Source organism: Anolis sagrei, chromosome 4 (genome assembly GCF_037176765.1).
Source record: "Anolis sagrei isolate rAnoSag1 chromosome 4, rAnoSag1.mat, whole genome shotgun sequence".
Lineage (NCBI taxonomy): Eukaryota > Metazoa > Chordata > Lepidosauria > Squamata > Dactyloidae > Anolis > Anolis sagrei.
This window is the reverse complement of record NC_090024.1, coordinates 105,329,830-105,349,326: the sequence shown is the minus strand read 5'-3', so window position 1 is coordinate 105,349,326 and position 19,497 is coordinate 105,329,830. Positions and strand designations below refer to the sequence as shown.

At 42.9% G+C, this 19,497-nt stretch overlaps 1 protein-coding gene across 1 annotated transcript in view; it reads right to left on the bottom strand.

Annotated features, from left to right (window-relative positions):
* The window catches only part of TMEFF1 (transmembrane protein with EGF like and two follistatin like domains 1), a 190,461-nt gene that overhangs the window by 72,602 nt on the left and 98,362 nt on the right, over positions 1–19,497 (bottom strand). The window lies entirely within an intron of this gene.

The following is a 19,497-nucleotide window of genomic DNA, read 5'->3' as shown; positions in this document are numbered from 1 at the left end:
ATTCCAGTCATGAAAGCCTTCGACAATACAACTGCATAAATGATTTGGAATTAGGAGTTTGTTTATTGAGCTGGGTGAAAGGAGACCTCAGATAACTTAGGTCCCTTCCACACAGCCATATAACCCAGGATATCAAGGCAGAAAATCCCACAGTATCTGCTTTGAACTGGGTTATCTGAGTCCACATTGCCTTGTATTCCAGTTCAAAGCAGATAATGTGAGATTTCATTCAGCTGTGTAGAACAGTCGTGGGAAAGCTTAATAGTAACACCAAATTTTTCAAGGTGTTTTTCAATTTTTTCCGTAATTCTATAATTGAGCCACGATAGGTTCTTGAAATCTTTTTTTACTTCTTTGAACTGGAAATATATGGCAGTGTGGACTCAGATAACCCAGTTCAAAGAAGATATTGTGGGATTTTCTGCCTCGATATTCTGGGTTAGATGGCAATGTGGAAGAGCCCTTACATAACAAGTGGAGATTGCCTAGCTAGTGACACTTGATTCCTTGGACTAGGAAGAATCTAGTATATAATATTTATAGTGTAGGTTGAACTTCATGCTGGTGGCTGAATTGAGCCTCCGAGAAGTTCTATCTCCATCTGTTAGGTTTATAAATACATTTCATAAAAGTTAAAATGCAGACACTTAGAAGCATCTCCAGTTTTTGTTGTCCTAGGTTCAATTCTCTGTTGCCCAGTAAAGGGCTTCTAAATGTTTCCTCAAACACACAATTTTCCTGTGATCAGTTTTTTCCCCATTTTCAGCTTGTTATCCTAGCTCCTTTTATCTCTACCATTTCAATAAGAGACTTTTCCTGTTTTCCTGTTCTTTTTTCCATTCCCAGCCACACAGCAACACTGGTGAACTAACATCAGTTATAAATTCTGTGTGGGAATCGGAAAGCTCAGACAAGATGCTTGCACAGTTAAATTAAGCAATCCTAATTAAAGTTAATTTGAATCTGCGTTTTCTAACTAATGCCAAAATGCACCATTTAACCTTCCAAACAGAGGCAATTAAATCTTCGAAATTACATGGGACAAAGCAACAGGGCATCAGAGGAAGTGAAAGAAGCTACACATTACAAATCTATATTTTCTTTACCAAAAGGAAACTTTGGTAACTACAAGACTGCCCACCTAAAAGGGGGAGCAGTTTGCATTATGGTCCACAGTTGGCAACACAAAACTTCCACTAGTATAAGTTTAAAATGCAGTTTTCTCTGAGGCTGGAAACTTGCGTAAGAAACTTGCGTAAGAGGGCCCTTCCAGACAGGCCCTATATCCCAGGATCTGATCCCAAATTTTCTGTTTATCCCAGATTATCTGCCAGTGTGGACTCATATAATCCAATTTATTAAAAAAATATTTATTTCAAACATTTATATTCTGCCCTTCTCACCCTGCAGGGAGAGTCCAAAAGTGGCAGGCTCAAACCCAGAACCTCAATCAATGGCTGATACCAAATGAGAGACTCCCTCCCTGACACACAGAAGACTGGGCGACTTGGAAGGCACTGAACAGACTGCGCTCTGGCACCACGAGATGCAGAGCCAACCATAAGAAATGGGGCCACAAAGTGGAATCCACAACATGCGAGTGTGGAGAAGAGCAAACCACTGACCACCTGCTGCAATGCAACCTGAGCCCTGCCACATGCACAATGGAGGACCTTGTTGCGGCAACACCAGAAGCACTCCAAGTGGCCAGATACTGGTCAAAGGACATTTAATCAACTACCAAACTTGCAAATTTTGTATTTTGTCTGTTTGTTTGTTTTGTTCTGTTAGAAATGTAATACAATTGACTGGTTGCCCTGACACGACAAATAAATAAACCCTGCAGGGGACTTAGGGCGAAAACAACATATGGCAAGCATTCAATGCCGGAACATAAAACCATAAATATATACAAACATTAATATCACATATAGGTAAAGGTCAAGGTTTTCCCTTGACATTAAGTCCAGTCATGTCTGACACTGGGGGTTCGTGCTCATCTCCATTTCTAAGCCGAAGAGCCTGTGTTGTGCAAAGACATCTCCAAGGTTATGTGGCCAGCATAAATGCATGGAGCACCGTTACCTTCCTGCTGGAGTGGTACCTATTGATCTACTCACATTTGCATGTTTTCAAACTACTAGGTTGGCAGAAATCGGAGCTCACAGCGGGAACTCACCCCGCTTCCCAGATTCAAACCGCCGACCTTTCGGTCAACAAGTTCAGCAGCTCAGTGCTTTAACCCACTGTGCCACTGAGGGCTCTGAAAAAAAATCACTTATATCCACTTTAAAATCAGTTGCTTAAAAACCATCTCAGAACACCATTCTATTATTGCCTCATTGCACTGTCCCAAAGGCTTGGTCCCACAGCCAGGTCTTCACCATCCTTCTGAAGGACAGGGAGGAGGCTGATCTAATATTGCCAGGAGAAAATATTAAAACAGAAAACCTGGGAACAGATCCTGGAATATAGAGTCTGTCTTGAAGGGCCCCAAAGAACAATACTGCAGCAGGCTGCAAGAAAAGGATACACAACTGAACACTCAAACATACAAAAGGATTATTTGCACACTGAAACAAGATGAGGGGAGGGGGGATGCCCTGACATGTTACAGTAAGTCGTAAGAGGATCAAGTATTTGTGTGTGTTAAACAGAAACCTTATACTGTTGATTATTATGTGCAGCTGCTAATGTAGGTCAACTAGTAAGTTTGGACCACACCCGGCGGGGTATAACTGTATGGATTTTAGAATACAGTTCAGCTTTTGCTCTGAGGAGCTTTTGCTCAGGCATTTTGCTCAACCATTTTTACTGCTCTCTCATTTGGATGAAGAATCCTTATTCTGTATTGCTTACAAGGACTATGTAAGTTTGTTGCACTGTTTGTTTTTGTTTGCAACACTGCAAGTTTATGTTTTAACTCTGCTGATAAGAATAAAGATATTCTGCTCATTTTCCCCTTTCCTGTGTGTAATGTTATTGTGTCTTCTGCATTGTTTATTTATTTATTTCAGTTACTTCTACCCTGCCCTTCTCACCCCCGAGGGGGGACTCGGGGCGGCTTACAAAGGAAGGCACAGTTCGATGCCTATGTCAAATATACATACATACAGCACTTAAACAGTTAACAAATTAAAATCATCATTATTTATTTATTTATTTATTTCACAGTTTTCTATACCGAGCTTCTCAACCTCATTGAGGGACTCAGCCCGGTTTCCAGCCATAAAAACATATACACTCATTAAAATATCATATATCACAATTACAAAAACAACTTTAAAAACACTATATATAAAACTACAGTGGTCAGTCGTCCTATTAAGATGGATCTACCTCAACTTCCATCCAGGGTCCTATGGTGTTGTCTCATTCATCGAAGGCCTGACTCCACAGCCACGTCTTCACCCGTTTCCTAAATGTTAGGATGGATGGGGCGGTTCTGGCCTCCAGAGGGAGAGAGTTCCAGAGTCGCGGGGCCACCACTGAGAAGGCCCTGTCCCTCGTCCCCACCAGGCGCGCTTGCGAGGCCGGTGGGACCGAGAGCAGGGCCTCTCCAGATGATCTTAATAATCTTGATGGTTTGTAGGGGAGAATACGTTCGGAGAGGTAAACAGGGCCAGAGTAATAATAATAATACACTAATACAATACACTAATAATACACTAATACAATAGTAAACTATTGGACCTGACTGCAACCTGCTATGTGCAACATGACACTTGTTTTCTCTGTCTAATAATGTTTGCATTTTGCTTGTGACCATCTACATAATGTGGTGGTTTCTATCACACAACCACATGCATCACATTGGCTCAAAAGCTAATTTGTCTGACGAGACAAAACAGGCAAGACATCCATTAGAGCATTTTCCCCTTGAGAGTAACAGCAGCATTAGATAACAGGAGAAATAAAACTCAGCCTCTCCACCACACTTGCTATTAACTTTCTAAAAGAAGCACAAAACAACAAAACTAATAAGCTTTGTATTGATGAATTTACAATCATGTTTAGCTGTCTGCACATCGGGAGCTGCTCATACAACTGGATCTTTCCCCATACCAAATAATAATACCTTCACACCATGGGTGCCAAGAATAAATTTAGACCAGAACCTAATACCTAGTTCTTTTTAGAGAATGCTTTGATTTTTGTTTGTTTGTTTGTTTAAGAAAGGGATAAGGAAAAGGTATGAGCCCATTCCTGCAGTCTGAAGTCACCTATCTTAGATGGCGGTTTGCAATCCCTATGCAAGCCTGACTTGATTTCCTAGCAACATCAGTTCAGTCTTCCTCCTGTCAATTTTGTATCCCCAACCCCTTTAAAGCTGCTGGCAATTACTCTTGACTCTCCTGTGGCAGCAGGAGGGTTTCTACCTAATTGCCCAGCTCAAAACAGCCTGAGATACAGCCTTAAACAGTTTTCTTGGCAGGAGGCATAAGACAGGTTGATCGGTTTTTTCCTACAGACAAAGAGTTCCACTCTGCTTGTTGGTTCAGTAGCAAGCAAACTCAAGACAGTGTTAGGCCAAGCACAATTTCATTCTACAAGATCCAGGGACAACTCACATCCTGAACAACAATAGCACTAGGTGGGTCTCCTTTCCCACAAAGATAGATAGATAAATTTTCTAGGGTTAAAGGCTGCTTTGGGGCTGTAAGGAGACACCCAACTCTACTACTCCTTTCCTCCTAATTCTAAGGAAGTATCCCGTGTCTAAACCAGTGTCTGGCAGCTGTGATGGATTGGATGAGGGCTAACAAGTTGAAACTCAGTCCAGACAAGACAGAGGTCCTCCTGGTCAGTCGGGATATTGGGTGGCAACCTGTACTTGATGAGGTTGCACTCCCCCGGAGGACACAGGTCCGTAGCTTGGGGGTCCTCCTGGACTCGACGCTGTCACTTGATGCTCAGGTGTCGGAGGTGGCTGGGAGGGCCTTTGCACAATTAAAACTTGTACACCAGCTGCAACTATACCTTGTGAAGTCTGACTTGGCCAGAGTGGTCCACGCCTTGGTTACATCCAGGTTGGACTACTGCAATGCACTCTACATGGGCCTGCCCTTGAAGACGGTCTGGATATGCCAACTAGTACAACAGGCAGCAGCCAGGCTCCTAACTGGAGCTAACTATAGGAAGCGTACAACGCCCCTATTGAAACAGCCCCACTGGCTGCCAATAAGTTGCCGAGCCAAATTCAAGGTGCAGGTTATGACCTATAAAGCCCTAAATGGTTCAGGCTCCGCCTATCTCCGCGATCATATCTCCCTCAATCGGTGTGGACACTAAGATCCACCAGGGAGGCCCTCCTCTTGTTCCCACCACCGTCCCAAGCCCGGTTGGTGGGGACGAGGGAGAGGGCCTTCTCGGTGGTGGCCTCCTGCCTCTGGAATGCCCTGTCATATATTCTGCAGTGGTGGTGATGGAAGGGTTATTGTGAGTATTAGTTCTAGAGGGTTTGGTAATCTGTAAGTGGGCGTTCATGGGTGAAAGCAATTAGGGGTGAAGGTGTGCAGGAGATGGGTTGCAGCTGGGTGTTACTGGATTTAAGGAGCCAACCTTGAGACTGATCTTTGGGAGAAAAGTATTTGTTGCATTTTGGTGGTGGTGGATGCTGCTGGTTTTTCCCCCAGGTCTGTTGGATTTTTCGGTATCCTGACTTGTCTCCTGTAATCTTGGAATCTTGGAACCTTGAACCTTTGGACTGGCTTTTGACTACGGTATAGACTCTTGATCCTTGGACTTTGTTATTGAACTCTCGGTGTTTGAACATTGGACTGGACCCTTTTGACTACAAAATTGGTTTTGCTATCAGTTTTTGTTTATTCTGTAGCTAAGTGCTATCCTTATGTTTTGGTCTATTAAAACAGCCAGCAAGTAAGTGCTGTTTTAATTAAACTGTTTGATAAAACTGGGAGTTTGATTCATCTCTACCTGTACAAGGCAGAGCCCTGGCAATGTGACATGCTCTCCTCAAGGAGATAAGGCTGGCACCATCACTCACCTCCGTCTGTAAGAACTTAAAGACTTGGTGGTTTCATCAGGCCTGAGTAGTCTCAATTCTCAAGTCCTTGGTCCAACAGTTAGGACTTGACCTTGTCCCCCATCCATTCCCCAGTTCCCTGTTATCTGAGAGTACCTTTTCTTCTAGCCCAGAACGTTTTAATAGTTTTTATACATACATTTAATAGTTTTTATACATACAATAAAAACAATAAAAATGATAAAACTATTATAAAAAATTATGTCTTCCTGTTCAATTCCTCATCCGTTTACATAGTCTTAGCTGTTCCTTGTTCATATTCCAATTTGAGTGTATCTGGTCATGCTGAAGTTCCAAATGCTTGCTCAAAAAGCCAGGTTTTCACTCTTTTCCGAAAGGTCAGGAGGGAGGGGGCCGATCTAATATCCCTAGGCAGGGAGTTCCACATTTATAAGATTTGTCCCTGGTTCACAGCTGCCTGTGAACTTCTTACGTTCCTGGTGATACAATGAAAAATGCTATAAGCAGAAAAGCTGATATCCAGAAATCTTTCTCTGGTTTGTTAGTCCAAAGGCCAAGGAATGCCTACAATTTCTATTTTAACAACAAAGAAGAGATTACTGCTGGCTTTATTATCCTCCTCCGCCCCTGCCACCAAAGACTATACGTTGCTGTAATTGCATTTCTACATAGATTGACTTTAAAATCCCGGATGCTTAAGATTCGTAATAAGAAGAGTTTGATTACTTCAGAGTGAGAGACACTGGTTTGAAATTAAATGGAGGCTTGAGAGTCTTAGCCTTCCCTGCAGCGAAATGGGTTATAAAAGGAAAGCAGGCTAATAAATAACCAATATCTAACAGAGCAATGATGTTTGCTTTTAATAATGCAAATAGTGTGTGGGTGTTTCTTATCCCAGCTTGGGAGCTGGAGTAAGAGACCTCCAGGGATTGCACTTGCCAATAAAAATGTTTCTCTGAAAAAGCACATATTTATTTATTTATTTATTTATTTATTTATTTGCTTTATTTCTATACCGCATTTTTCAGCCTAACTCGGCGACTCAATGCGGTTTACACAATACACATTATCATAACAATAACAAGTGGTTAAAACACATCATATACAACAGACAACAACAATCAATTATCATATAAACGCCTCAATAAAATCAGAATCCGTTCTCATAATCCTTATACCATTTCCTATGTTCAATTATACCGTCTTCCTGTGTTCAGTTGCACTGTTTAGCCGAACGCTTGTTCATAGAGCCACGTCTTGACCTTCCTCCGGAACGCCAGCAACGAAGGGGCCTGTCTGATGTCTACAGGGAGGGCATTCCATAGCCGAGGGGCCACCACCAAGAAGGCCCTGTCCCTCGTTCCCGCCAGACGCGCTTGTGACGCAGGCGGGACCGAGAGCAGGGCCTCCCCGGACGATCTTAATGTCCTAGTCGGTTCATAGGTGGAGATGCGTTCGGAGAGGTAAGTGGGGCCGGAACCGTTTAGGGCTTTATAGGCTAAAGCCAGCACCTTGAATTGTGCCCGGTAGCAGATTGGCAGCCAGTGGAGCTGGCTCAGCAGCGGAGTGGTGTGCTCCCTGAGTGCTGCTCCCGTTAGTAACCTGGCTGCCGAACGCTGGACCATCTGAAGCTTCCGGGCAGTCTTCAAGGGCAACCCCACGTAGAGCGCGTTGCAGTAATCTATGCGGGATGTAACCAGAGCGTGGACTACCGTGGCCAAGTCAGACTTCCCAGACATACAGAATTACTATCCCAAATTTAGCCATATCTTCACCTTGTATGTTTTATATTACAATTTATTAGCAAAAATTTTAGCAAAAATCCACCCTGGGAACAATTAACAAGAATAATAACACCATTTATGTATCAATGATACGCTTTTCACCAAAGAGTTGGATAGAATCATAGAGTTGGAGGAGACCTCATGGGCCATCCAGTCCAACCCCCTGCCAAGAAGCAGGAAAATTGCATTCAAAGCACCCCCAACAGATAGCCATCCAGCCTCTGTTTAAAAACCTCCAAAGAAGGCGCCTCCACCACACTCCGGGGCAGAGAGTTCCACTGCTGAACAGCTCTCACAGACAGGAAACTTCCGAATGTTCAGATGGAATCTCCTTTCCTGTAGCTTGAAGCCATTGTTCTGCGTCCTAGCCTCCAGGGCAGCAGAAAACAAGCTTGCTCCCTCCTCCCTATAACAACCTCTCACATATTTATACATGGCCATCATGTCTCCTCTCAGCCTTCTCTTCTTCAGGCTAAACATGCCCAGCTCTTTAAGCCGCTTCTCATAGGGCTTGTTCTCCACACCCTTGATCATTTTAGTCGCCCTCCTCTGGACACATTCCAACTTGTCAATATCTCTCTTCAATTGTGGTGCCCAGAACTGGACACAATAGTCCAGGTGTGGTCTAACCAAGGCAGAATAGAGAGGTAGCATGACTTCTCTGGATCTAGACACTATACTCCTATTGATACAGGCCAGACATCAACTTATACCATTAAGGACAGGACAATAAAACTAACACTGTACATATGTACACTGTACATATATACATGGAATAAGATCTCCACCATCCTATATGTCTTTAAACGATATGCCATTGTGAGTACGATTGAGATTGAGGGTTGAGGTTAAGGTTAAAGTCACCCTCTCACCTTAGAAACTGAAGCTGAGCTCAGATAGAGAAAGACCTGCTCTTTCTAAAGGACAATAGCTCAGTGGTGGGGTAGCAAATCTCTCTGGATTTCTCTGCCATTGAGAAAGGCTCCATTACTTATCTCCAAAACTAATCTTGAGCTTAGATAGGGGAAGACCTGCTCTTTCTGAAAGATAACAGCTCAGGGTTAGGGTAAAAGATCCCAGGATTTTTCTACCATTGGGGAAAAGTTAACTCGGTAACTGAAGGAAAAAGGAAAGAAAGAACATCTATATGGTTTCCCAAACTGACTGTTTGTGTTTGTAATTTCATCAAGCTGTGCCAAGTCTGTCAAGGACTTTGAAAAATAAATGTTCTGTTGATGTTCAAATCTGAACTGGCCTCATTTGCTGAGAATCGTGAGTTTCTAAGAAAGGCACCCGCGGTTCACTCAGATAAAGAGAGAAGAAGCACATCTTAGTTTTAACTTTATAGTGTCTGGGTGGATGGCACATAGCCGTCTGGGTGGACGGCTATGCTGTGTTAAGACTATTTATCCCTACAAGGAAACATAGCTAATCTGTATTGCTAGATGTCTTTGAAAACAATGTGTTGTGGAAAGGTCTCACAGAAAGCAGAAAGATGTTGAGGGGGAAGTCCATGCACCCTTATACATGATATGAGGAGTCAACCAAGGATCTTCCCTAGCTTTGGATCAGCCCTGTGGCAACTGTACATGCAGCTGATCTAAGGTAACCAGAAGTCAGGCTTTGGCCCAGCTTAGGGTGATAAGTACAAACTAAAACCAACTGCAAATGTCCTTTGTTCCTCCATCCCGTGTGTCCCTGTCCCCCTCACGTCAGTGTCACCACTGTGACATAACATCTACATTTTCCCCAATGCTTTGACTTCAACTTGCACAGCAGTGAACATTAAGAAGTGTCCCTTCTTTTTTTTCCTCGGTATGCCATTGCTCTTCCTGATGTCAGAGCAATGCTGGGGAAAAGGGAAGTGTCGTGTCACAGCTGGGAACAACTACAACACCGGGGAGGGACATCTAAGACCTCTTCACAAAGGCTAAAATTTGACGGCGACAACAGGTTTTTTGCAGTTTTGCTGCAGAACCCAGCAGCTCCCATCACACACCGGGAAAGTATTTCGATTATTTATTTATTTATTTATTTATTTATTTACTATACTTGTATACCGCCTTTCTCAGCCTATCGGCGACTCAAGACGGTTTACAACAAGTCAGTACACATAATAGCAAAATACAAATTAAGCATTAAAACAATATGAAACCACAATCGAAACAATAAAATCAACATCATTCGCGTCTCCTAGTTAAAAACATTGTCCAAATTCCATCGTCAAGTGATTCCATTTCCTATGTCAGTTACTCTGCATTGTAAACGCTTGCTCATATAACCATGTCTTAACTCCAAAACTTTAAGAATGAGAGCTGATCTAATCTCCTTATGGAGACTGTTCCATATCCAAGAAGCCACCACAGAGAAGGCTGTCTGTCATCCCCACCAAATGTACTTGTGATAAAGGCGGGGTCGAGAGCAGGGCCTCCCTGGACAATTTTAAAGTTCTAGATGGCTGATAAGGGGAGATGCGTTCAGACAGGTAAATTGGGCCAGAACCGTTTAGGGTTTTATAGGCTAAAGCCAGCACTTTGAATTGTGCCCGGTAGCAGACTGGTAGCCAGTGGAGCTGGCGCAACAGAGGAGTTGTATGCTCCCTGAGCGCCGCTCCTGTTAGCAGTCTGGCTGCCATCCATTGGGCCAGCTGAAGCTTCTGGACAGTCTTCAAAGGCTACCCCACGTAGAGCGCATTGCAGTAGTCTATACAGGATGTAACCAGAGTCAGGCTTCCCAAGGTACAGGCGCAGCTGGTGCACAAGTTTTAGCTGTGTGAATGCTCCCCTGGTCACCGCTGAAACTTGGGGTTCCAAGCTCAGTGATGAGTCCAGGATCACACCCAAGCTGCGAGCCTGCGTCTTCAGGGGGAGTATAACCCCATCCAACACAGGTTGTAACCCTATGCCCTGTTCGGCCTTACGACTGACCAGGAGTACCTCTGTCTTGTCTGGATTCAGTTTCAATTTGTTATTTCTAAGGCACTTCCATTGTGAAAATGCAAAAAACAAAAAAAACCAAAAAACAAAACCCTGCCGTTGCTGAAAAATAGCTGGTGGCGTCTGAAGGGAGACTTTCCATCTTTACATAGGGAGAGACAGGTTAAGCCGGCTTCCTGAGGCTTCCCCTGGTGTGATGGGGTGGGGGGAAGCCGGGATGGTGCCAGGCACAAGGTGACATATCTCCACGCCCACCAAGATTGCCACAATATTCGGCAATTCCAGCAGTGAGTATGAAGAGGTCCTTAGGGTGGCTGTCCAGCCATGTTGAACTATTTTCTCACAGCCGGGCAGTAGGAACCCTCTCCCATCTCCACGGCAGCTGATGTAATCTTGGTGAGACCTGATCTGTCAGTTCAGGCCCAAATTTTAGGTCTGAGTAGAAAAGATCAAAAGTCATCTGCAGAACACAGCCTGCAGTAATCCCTCTCAGGGACTCCCACTTCCACCCAGTTTATGGGATAAGAAATATGTCAGTCTGAGTTTCAAAGATGGGAGTTGTAATTGAGTCTATTCAGGGGCTGCGGGGGAAACAAGAAAGTAGCTTAATGAGGATTTTCCTGCTCTGCTTTTTTGTACATTTGAAAAAGTCTATTTCAATTTTTTTCTTGAATAATTGAATACTAAGTGCCAAAGGATTCATTTCAGAGGAAATAACTGGCAAAACCACCTCTAAGTAGTCCTTGCCAAAAAAAACAACCTTTAAAATTCATGGGGTCACTGTTTGTTGGCAGATGACTTAAAAGCACGTACATACTCACATATTTGAATATTCCCTCCATATCTAGACTGTTGAAGACCACCATTTCTGGCAATAGAACTATAAGCTCTCTCCGTAGCCAAAACCACTAGCATGCTATTGGTCACTTTCATGGGATGTGCCAGCACTACCTTTAACTGAAGTTACTTCTATAGTAGTAGTGATTACACTGTTTAGTCAGTATTGCACCACCTGACATCCACCGGGAAGTAGCATCCAATAGCGAAAGGACCAAGGCAGAGACATCTCCAGCTCATCCCTTGTTTGGTTATCAGCCAGCATGTCAACGACTTAAATCAAGAAATAGTTCCAGACACTCGCTGGAACACCTCAGCAAGCAAGAGTCCAAAAGTGGCAGGCTCAAACCCAAAGCCTCAATCAATGGCTGATACCAAATGAGACTCCACCTTGGGCACACAGAAGACTGGGTGACTTGGAAGGAGCTGAACACACTACGCTCTGGCACCACAAGATGCAGAACCAACCTCAAGAAATGGGGCTACAAAGTGGAATCCACAACATGCGAGTGTGGAGAAGAGCAAACTACAGACCATCTGCTGCAATGCAACCTGAGCCCTGCTACATGCACAATGGAGGACCTTCTTATAGTAACACCAGAGGCACTCCAAGTGGCCAGCTATTGGTCAAAAGGACATTTAATCAACTACCAAGCTTGCAAACTTTGTGTTTTGTTTGTTTGTTTGTTAAAAAATGCAATAGAACTGTTTGGTTTTGCTCCTGACACGATAAATAAATAAGTAGTAGTGATTACTATGGTTAGATACCTAGAAGGATGACTATAAATCTCTGCAGACAGGCTAAAGTTAGCAAGACAGATGCTTATCTTCAGCATCCTCAGATAAAGTAGGTCATAGCCTATAAAATTGAAGGCTACAAGAAATGTGCTAACTTTTAAGATGGCGTCTGTTGTAACTGATTAACATGATCCAGTTTTCTGGAACTTCCAGCAGAAGCCCGTGGCAAACAAATGCATCCCTGCCTCTCCAGAAAAGAACAGAGTTAAACTACTGCTCAAAAGGACAAGTTCCCAAAAAGGTCATTTGAGCCATGTGGCACAGATCTGCCTCTGGCAATGGAACAACATTGAACTGGCAATCAAAGTCGGTGATAATGATAGTCACCGTTTCTTCTGTTGAACTTAGCTTCAGCAGTGTCCTGAAGAACTGTGCAGTCATTAAATTATTTAAATGATGTAGTTATTCCCAGATTGTTCTTACTCTACTTGCTTCACTTCACTGAAAGCTGGATTAATATAATAATAATAATAATAATAATAATAATAATAATAATAATAATACATCACACCGTCCTAGACGCTTGGGAAGTGTTCGACTTGTGATTTTGGGATATGAAATCCAGCATATAGATTTCGTTTGCTGTGACATACTGTGGTTTTGTGTCAGTAAAATAATAATAATAATAATAATAATAATAATAATAATAGAACATTTGAACAAATGCCATCAAAGTCAGAATTGAAAAGTCAACAACAGATCCCAAGTGTAGACTCTACAAGGAAGGAGATGAAAAAATAGATCACATCCTCAGCTGCTGCAAGAAAATAGCACAGACAGACTACAAGCAGAGGCATAACACCATTGCTCAGATGATTCATTGGAACCTGTGTCACAAATACCATCTGCCTGCGACAAAGAACTGGTGGGATCACAGGCCTGGAAAAGTTACAGAGAATGAACACGTCAAACTCCTGTGGAACTTCCAAATTCAGACTTCCAATAACATTAGGAACATTTAAGACAGAATTTTGGAGCACAATACTCCTGACCTCACAATCGTGTTAAAAAAAACAAAAACAAAATATGGATAGTCAATGTTGCAATCCCAGGCAATAGCAGGATTGAAGAGAAACAACTGGAAAGGCTGACGCGATATGAGGATTTAAAGATCGAACTGCAAAGACTCTGGCACAAGCCAGTCAAGGTGGTCCTAGTGGTGATCGGCACACTGGGTGCAGTGCCTAAAGACCTTGGCCTGCACTTAAACACAATTGGCGCTGACAAAATTACCATCTGCCAGCTGCAGAAGGCCATCTTACTGGGATCTGCCCGCATTATTCGCCGATACATCACACAGCCCTAGACACTTGGGAAGTGTCCAACATAGGATCCAATACAACAGCCAGCAGAGTGATCTTGTTTGCTGTGGACTCGTCTTGTTGTGTTTCAAAAATAATAATATACTTTATTTATATTCTGTTCTATCTCCCCCAGGGGACTCAGGACAGATTACAGTACATATATATGGCAAACATTCAATGCCGTTATACAATTAACAAAGACAGACAGTACATAAACACAAGTAAAGGCTTCCCATCTTTTTCCATCTCTGGCATCTGCTCTTCTACAAAAATTAACTTCAAAACAAACAACACCCATCTAAGTTGCCTTGGACCCAATATGGGGGGAATGCCAAGATATTAGTGAATAATTTGGCAGGATGAAAAGAGCGGTTCTACAGCCTAATCACATGGAGTCTTCTCTGCGCTTCTCTGTGCTGCTAAGACACCACCGGCATGGAGTCCCTCAGAACCCATGAAATGATGCGAGGCTCCGGGCCAGCAGTGTGCTGGCAGCACCAAGAAGCAGAGCCAAATCCTCATGTAAGAAGCTGGAGAGGATGCGGAAGAAAGCCTGGGACAACAAGGAAACATTGTGGAAAGTAGTCCCATTACTACCAATATTAAGGACATCAAGCGTTATGTTGCCCCACAGTTTCCCCTGCTGTTCCCCGGCTTCTAGATTTCAGTGTGATGAAGTCCCTAATCAAAGGTATTTTCCATATTCTCAAGTATTAAACCACACAAGACAGCCTGGCACTGACTTGGGAAAGAGCTATTGGTGAAGAAAATTAAGCATTTTGTGAGTGAATGCTGAATGATTGAAATTCAAGGGACATAGAAAGTGGTTCAGCGCATCTGGCCCTTGCCAACCGGCACTTTTCTAGATCCGGTGACCACAGGCAATCCATCCATGACAGGAAGGAGGCAAAGGTCTGAAAATGTTCTTGCCTCTAACCCTACCCACAAACAAACTCCAAAAAAAAAAAAAAAAGGATTCTGAAAAATAAAGGAAAGAGAAGTTTTGCTTCTTTGGTTTTACTTGTACTTATGCTGGTACATGCTGTATTTTGCATCTACTTTTTAGTGATTGTGTCTGCTCCAGCTCCTCACCTGTGCTTGCCTTCCATAGCAGGAAGAACGTTTATCTTTAGTCAGCAGGATATTGGTCCTGGATGCCATGTATGGGCATATATGTACATAGTGGCATTTTGGATTTCAGCTCACAACATCCCTGATCATTAGCCTAACGTGCTGGGGCTTCTGGAAGCTGAAGTCCGCCTTTGTCTTAACTGCAATTTTTCATTTGTTGCCATAGCAGTCACAGTGAAATTACAGCACCATAACTGTGTAGGGTGAATGAGCCCCACGTATTTGAACTGGCCTCTCTGAATGAGCATACGTTGTTCTAAGACAGTGGTTCTCAACCTGTGGGTCCCCAGGTGTTTTGGCTTCCAACTCCCAGAAATCCCAGCCAGTTTACCAGCTGTTAGGGTTTCTGGGAGTAGAAGGCCAAAGCATCTGGGGACCCACAGGTTGAGAGCCACTGACCAAAGACATAAAGTACAACACACTCAGTTTTGCAGACATGTTCCCTAAGTGTTACTTACTTACTTACTTAGGTGATCCCTCGTTGTCCAAGTAGGATAGTCTTCCAAGATTAGTGCACTGGCGGTGGGTCCCTAGGTGACTCTGGAGCCCTATTCCTGATCTGCTTTTTCTCCCCACAGTGAGGGCATTGGTTTCCAGGTGGAAGGTGGTCCTGGTTGGGGTTGGCTTGACACGCCTTCCTCTTGGCACGTTTCTTTCACCCTCCCTTTGTGCCTCTTGAAATTCTACAGCACTGCTGGTCACAGCTGACCTCCAGCTGGAGCGCTCAAGGGCCAGGGCTTCCCAGTTCTCAGTGTCTATGCCAGAGTTTTTTGAGGTTGGCTTTAAGCCCATCTTTGAATCTCTTTTCCTGCCCGCCGACATTCCGTTTTCCGTTCTTGAGTTCGGAGTAGAGCAACTGCTTTGGGAGATGGTGGTCAGGCATTCAGACAATGTGGCTGGTCCATCAGAGTTGATGGCTGAGGAACATCACTTCAATGCTGGTGGCCTTTGCTTCTTCCAGCACACTGACGTTTGTCCGCTTGTCTTCCCAAGAGATTTGCAGGATTTTCCAAAGGCAGCGCTGATTGAATCATTCCAGGAGTTGCATGTGACGTCTGTAGACAATCCATGTCTCGCAGGCGTATAGCAGGGTTGGGAGGACAATAGCTTTATAAACAAGCACCTTGGTATCCCTACGGATGTCCCGGTCCTCAAACACTCTCTGCTTCATTTGAAAAAAAGCTGCGCTTGCAGAGCTCAGGCGGTGTTGTATTTCATTGTCAATGTTGACTTTTGCGGAGAGATAGCTGCCAAGGTAGCGGAAATGATCAACATTTTCTAATGTTGCACCATTAAGCTGTATTTCTGGCATTGGAAAGGGATTGGTTGGTGACTGTGGGAAGAGCAGTCACCGGCCAGTCTTTGCACTCAGCTACAATGGATGGTATTGATTCTGGATGACTCCCTGGAAAATTCTCTCCAACCCTATTTTGTACTCATGATCTCGAAGTCATCTGATCGTATCACAACATTTTTATGTTCTTATGTTATAACTTAACCTTTTACTGTAAATTCTGTACACAGGTTTCAAAGTTCATTTATCGATTTATTCTTGATCTCAAAACAGGCTTACCCAACTCACAGTGACTGAAACAGGAACTTAAAATATTGACTAAAGTGTTTTCCGTTTTGCATAAAGATTTCTTACTGCCACTGACCACCATAAATATAAGTGAAATCAAATTGACAACCTTAAATCTGCACTCCCCATTCTCATACTATGTGATCGATAAAGATTTTCGCACATACCTCAATTTGATATCTATTATTTGCAAAAATAAACACCTAATTAGTAATTTCAAAGATTTCCTGAAAATAACTTTGACTTGCTCTCTGCCCAAGACAGACAGTACTGTAAAGTATTAGTAACTGTTCTATAGAGCTCAGAATAGTAGTTAAAAATAACTTAAAATTGGACAATTGCCCTTGAAAAGCAGCATTATTTCAGAGATCTGTCCCTTAGTGTTATCTGCAGAGTTAAGCTCAGTTGCTCAATAGATACTCCAACCAAAGACTTTTTTTGTGAGACCTTGTTCTTGTGGTCATGTACATCTTGAAGGTTAGATCAAATGATGCTTCCCACAGCATTGTATTGGGGATGTAAGGAGAATACAGACAATTTCAAGCAGACTGCTGAGAAGCAGAAAAGTACTGGATAGATGTACTTAAGAATATAAAAGAGGTAATAGAGTATAAACTAGTTACAGAACTCATTCTCCTGCTTCAAGGTAAATTCATCAAGAGACTCAAATTAAAAAATGTGAAAAGTCTGCCACTATACTTATTGAACTTGACTTGTCAGTATAAGTTAGCAATGAACTGATTAGGAACAATGGAAGAAAAAATAATGACGTAGGATTCAAAAATAAAAAAAACCTTTATTAAGTTATTGAAAGGGATTACTATCAAAAGGAATTTAAGAGCGAAGGTGATGCTTTGTAAATAGGTATACAGAACTGGAACAGAAACATTCCATATGAAAAGGATAAAGGGAAGATAGAAAATCATAATAAAATCGTGTTTTATTTAATGTTTTTATGGATCTGAGACATTGTGTGGAAGATACTGGTCAACTCTGGGGTACCAGAGGTCGGTTTTCTGACCCTGGACAGCATGTGGGACATACTAATTTGGGAGTAGCAGACACTGAAAATGAAGGGACTTTATTTCTTAGTAGAGATACATAGGATTATATTGCACCGGGATTGTGGTGCAACTGGCTGAGTGTCAGCTGCATTAAGATCACTCTGACCAAAAGGTCATGAGTTCGAAGCCAGCCCGGGTTGGAGTGGGTTTCCAACCAATTGTGTGTAGCCTGTTGTCGACCTTTGCAACCCAAAAGACAGTTGCAACTGTCAAGTAGGAAAATTAGGTACCACCTTAAAGTGTGGGGAGGCTAAATTAACTGATTTATGAGGCCATAGACTCTGTGTATGTCTGTACATGTTTGTATGTCAAAATTGGCATTGAATGTTTGCCATATATGTGTACACTGTAATCCGCCCTGAGGCCCCTGAGGGGTGAGAAGAGCGGAATATAAAAGCTGTAAATAAATAAATATTGTAAGTCAGTTCGCTGTTAGTGTCTGCTTGATTCAGTGATTCAAATTCTTTCTTTCATCAAGAGCATGCTCTCCGGTAGAATGTTATGATTTATTTCACTGGGATACTTTGACCACTCTACTTCGCATTTCAGATGAATCAGCTCCACGGTGGCTAAACATTGCACAGGGATGATCTGAATTAATCCAGGGCAAATGCAATGCAGCTTTCTCGCAGGTTAAACTAACTGATTAAGGATTCAGGTTCTCCCCTGAGTTCACAGCTGGTCCAGTACGTAAGATGAACTAGCAACAGCTATTTGACAGCTATCCTATGAGATGGGTGTCTCCTCCCATTTGTCCCCACATGCTGAAGCTGTCCCTAGCAGTGACACAACTATATACCTTAAAGTTGGAAGTCTGGCAGCCTTCTGCCAGGACATGGGACTCAAAGAGGAGATTCGGATAAGAGCAAGGGGATTTCCACCCACTCCCCAAGCCTCCTTATTGAGCCCCATGGACAGACAGAAGGCTGGCGGACCTCTAACTCTTAGATAACTTTTAGATATGTCGCTTTGTTAGAGCTGGAGGCATATGCAACATGGAAGAAGTTGAATCCTATGACGAGTCCCTGCTCAGTGGCCCTGAACTAGCTGATTCATGGCAACTCCCTTCCGCCTTGGAGGTTGCATAGGGAGTCTCTATCAAGCCCATATATTTTGGTCCATGTAGAAGAACTCTTATACTACTACTCAAGAAGCAGCATTATTATTATTATTATTATTATTATTATTATTATTATTAGAAACACAACATGATGAGTCCACAGCAAACAAGATCACTATGCTGGCTGTTGTTTTTGATTACATGTCGGACACTTCCCAAGTGTTTAGGACTGTGTGAAGTATTGGCAAATAATGCATGCAGATCCCAGTAGGGTGTCCTTTTGGAGCTGGCAGGTGGTAATCTTGTCAGTGCCGATTGTGTTTAAGTGCAGGCCAATGTCTTTAGGCACTGCACCCAGTGTGCCGATCACCACTGGGACCACCTTGACTGGCTTGTGCCACAGACTTTGCAGTTCGATCATTAATTCCTCATATTGTGTCCTCAAGTAGTTTGACATGTTCATTTTCTGTAACTTTTTCAGGCTTGTAATCCCACCAGTTTTTGTCACAGGCAGATGGTATTTGTGGTACAAGTTCCAATGAATCATCTGTGCAACGGTGTTATGCCTCTGCTTGTAGTCTGTCTGCGCGATCTTCTTGCAGCAGCTGAGGATGTGCTCTATTGTTTCATCTGCTTCTTTGCAGAGTCTACACTTGGGATCTGTCGTCGACTTTTCAATTCTGGCTTTAATGGCATTGTTTCTAATGGCATGTTCTTGGGCTGCCAGAATCAGGCCCTCCGTCTCCTTTTTCAAAGTTCCATTTGTGAGCCACAGCCATGTTTTTTCTTTGTCAATTTGGCTCTCAATTTCCCCCAGGAACTGTCCATGGAGAGCCTTCTTTCGCCAGTTTTCTCTTCTGCTATGGATTATGTTTTTTTACAGTATTCACTCTTTGTCTTCTGCACTTGAAGCAGTTTACTGTTATTGACTTCCTTCAATGTTGGTTCTTGACTGCCTTTCACTTATTATTATTATTATTATTATTATTATTAT